Source organism: Budorcas taxicolor, chromosome 19 (genome assembly GCF_023091745.1).
Source record: "Budorcas taxicolor isolate Tak-1 chromosome 19, Takin1.1, whole genome shotgun sequence".
NCBI classification, from domain to species: domain Eukaryota; kingdom Metazoa; phylum Chordata; class Mammalia; order Artiodactyla; family Bovidae; genus Budorcas; species Budorcas taxicolor.
In genome coordinates, this window is record NC_068928.1 from 25,053,684 (window position 1) to 25,057,313 (window position 3,630).

A 3,630-nucleotide genomic window follows, 5' to 3' on the forward strand; every position below is an offset into this window, starting at 1 on the left:
GCCAAAAAGTCTGTATTAGAATTTTCAAATGATAACTAAATATCTTTCATGTAGAAGCATCTTTTAAGACTCATATACTCAGAAAGACATGGGAAAATGAAAATATTATTGATTTCAGTACATCTGACAATTCATTTTTAAAAATTTCTTATGTTTCTATTTTATTTATTTTAAAATGTTTATGTTGCTTTACTATATAAATACACCTTTTAGAAAGGAAAGTTATTTTCTGTTATGTGATTTACCTATAGGTGTGTCAAAATATTGATACTACAAATTTAGCTCAGTTGGCTTATGGGAGACATCTCTGTATAACCTCATTGGCAAAATCAGTATTTATTGTCAAAGTAATCATCCAAATTAGGCTTCCCTGGTGTTCCGCCTGCCAATGCAGGAGACTTGGGTTCAATCCCTGGGTCGGGAAGATCCCCTGGAGGAGGGCATGGCAACCCACTCCAATATTCTTGCCCAGAAAAATCCCATAGACAGAGGAGTCTCACACGCTACAGTCCTTGGGGTCACCAGGAGTTGGACGCGACTGAGCGTCTAAGCACACACAATCATACAAATTAGACTTACTTTCTGAGGGAAAAAAAAAAAGCAGGATTTCACTTTCCAATCTGAAGAGCTATGTTAATTTATATCCCGTAACAACCGTCTCACTTCTGTATTCTTGTAACTCAAGGGCCTTGCTAAGTCATTTCCGTCGTGTCCAACTCTTTGCGATCCTCCAGACTGTAGCCCATCAGACTTGGTCTATGGGGTTCTCCAGCAAGAATGCTGGAGTGGGTTGCCACGCCCTCCTCCAGGGAATCTTCCTGACCCAGGGATCAAACTCAAATCTCTTACATCTCCTGCACTGGCAGGTGGGTTCCTTACCACTAGCACCACCTGGGAAGCCCAAGTAACTGAGCTCAAATAACTCATATAAGTTGATTCTGTTTCTACATACACCACTTATAAAAAATGTAAGTGTAATGCCCTGAACTTAATAATATGTATGCTGTGTGGTAGGTCGCATTATTCGTGCACAGTTATTCATTCCCTTCCCATCTTTGCAATCCTGCCCCGCAGACAGTACAATTCCCCACCTCATTGACTTTGGACTTGGCCGTGGCACTTGCTTGGCTGGTGGAAGAGGAGAGATGAAGTCTGCCGTATCTAAGCAGAGACTCTAGAGGTGCCGCAAGCTTCCCACCAGCCCTCTTGCTCCTGCTCTCCACCTGGAGAACAGCGCTGTCCTGAGAGTGCCCGCTGCCTCGGTCTAGGTCTCGGAATGAGAAAGCAAGTCGAGCAGACCCACAGTTCAGAATGAGGAGAGCATAGAGCTGCCCACAACCTATCCACAGAGGGGAGCAGAGTTGGAAAACCGCAGACTCCCAGCCGATTTGCGGTTCTGGAGTAAATATTTGTTGTTGCAAGTCGAACCTAGCGAAAGCTGACCAATGCTTTCTTTTAATGGCAGCATCCTATATTCTGAGCAAATAAAGCTCTGAATTTTTAGCAACCAAAACTTGTTTACAAATAAAACACTGCTCCCAAGTTAAAGCCTGGAAATAAACCATGGCTGCTTTTAGTTACAGTGACCGGTTCTTGCAGCAACCCTGATCCATAGAAATACTTACACACCCTGCCCAAATACACGCAAATAGTCTCAAATAAAAGTATCTAAAGTAAAGTATCTTAAGTAAAACTATCCACCAGCCGCATTCCTAGGTGTGTCTTATGCCTGTCATCATCTCATCAGTAATACCATTTTCTTAGCTACAATATCAGCCATATAAATATAAAAGGGGCGATTGGATTCATTAGTCAATGCCCTGCAATTTAAAAAGAGTTTTAAAACTTCAACATAATTTGACTTATGAGCTGCAAAAATAGTAGAGATCATTCCTATATACCATTCTCCAGATTGCCCCCACACAGCATTCCACATGGCCGTGCTAGTAAAAGCAGAAAATTGACATTCGTACAGAGACATTACTTTGCTGACAAAGATCCATATATTCAAAGATCTGGTTTTCCCAGTAGTCATGTATGAATTGAGAATTGGACCATAAGGAAAGCTGAACACTGTAGAATAGATGCTTTTGAACTGGGGCTGGAGAAGACTCTTGAGAGTCCCTTGGACAGCAAGGAGATCAAACCAGTCAATCCTAAAGGAAATCAATGCTGAATATTTATTGGAAGGACTGTTGCTGAAGCTCCAGTACTTTGGCCACCCGATGGGAAGAGCTGACTCTTTGGAAAAGACACTGATGCTGCGAAAGATTGAAGAGTAAAGGAGTAAGGGGCGGCAGAGGCTAAGGTGGTTAGATAGCATCACTGATTCAACAGACACAAATCTGATCAAACTCTGGGAGATAGTAGAGGACAGAGGAGCTTGACAGTCCGAGGCGTCACAGAGTCAGACACGACTTAGTGACTGAACAACAACATGCCCAGTTGTGGTGTGTGTGTGGGGGTGTGTGTGTGTGTGTGTGTGTGTAGTTCTACATTGGTATGTCTATCACTACTGTAGTGATACAGTGTTACAGTCGCATTCTCCCCCAATCCTAACCACTGGCAACTCCTGGTCTTTTCCACTCCCCTCTAATTTTTCACTTGCAGAATGTTATATAAATGGAATAATACCCCCTGTAACCTTTTGTGACTGGCTTTTTACACTCAGCATAATGCCCTTAAGATCCATCCAGGTATGTTCTTTCTGTTTTTTTAACCACTGAGTTGTATTTTACTGGGCTTCCCAGGAAAGTGGTAAAAGAATGTGCCTGCCAGTGTGGAAGACCCAAGTTTGATCCCAGGGTTGGGACGATCCCCTGGAGAAGGAAATGGAAACCCACTCCAGTATGCTTGCCTGTATCCTCTATGCCATGGATAGAGGAGCCTGACAGACTATAGCCTATGGGGTCACAAAAGAGTCAGATGTGACTTAGTGACTAAACAGCAACAGAATTTTACTGCTTGGGTGGAGCAGCACAGCCTCTTGACCACGAATGACCTTGTTGGCCAACCCAAATATCTTCATGTCAATAGCTAATGATTGCATCAATCACTATCACTTCATGAGTCTTGAATTCTGATAGGCAATTTCCCTCCTCTTCTCCAGAACTGTTTTAACTATTCTTGGCTTCTTGTGTCAATCACAAATTGGCACTGGCCACGGGGTCTCACCGTCTAGCTCTGCAAGCATTAAATCTGTGCTGATGCAGTTGCTGATTTCTAACACACCCTGAAAGGAGTTCAGGGTGGAGGGCAGATATGAGGCCCTCTGTGCTCAGGAAAAAACTGGCAAGACAGGTTTTCAGATAGTTAGATATTTTCAGAAGCTTATTTTATGAGCCCAATTCTTGTATCTCCTCATATCTAGAAAAGCACTAAAATCCTTCATGGTGTCGACTGTTTCTCATGACTTGTGGAAAGTTTCATGAGACTAGCAGAGATTTTCTGGAAAGAATAATGTGCTTGATTGTATGTATGCCCCCTTCACCAAAATCACATGTATATTTATCTTCCCCTCTGCCCTTTGGCACAGTTTCTGAGCACTATCTCAGGTGCTGTCTCCTGGTCTGCAGTTCTTATTTTGCCCCAAATAAAACTTAACTTGCAACTTTCATGCTGTGCAATTTT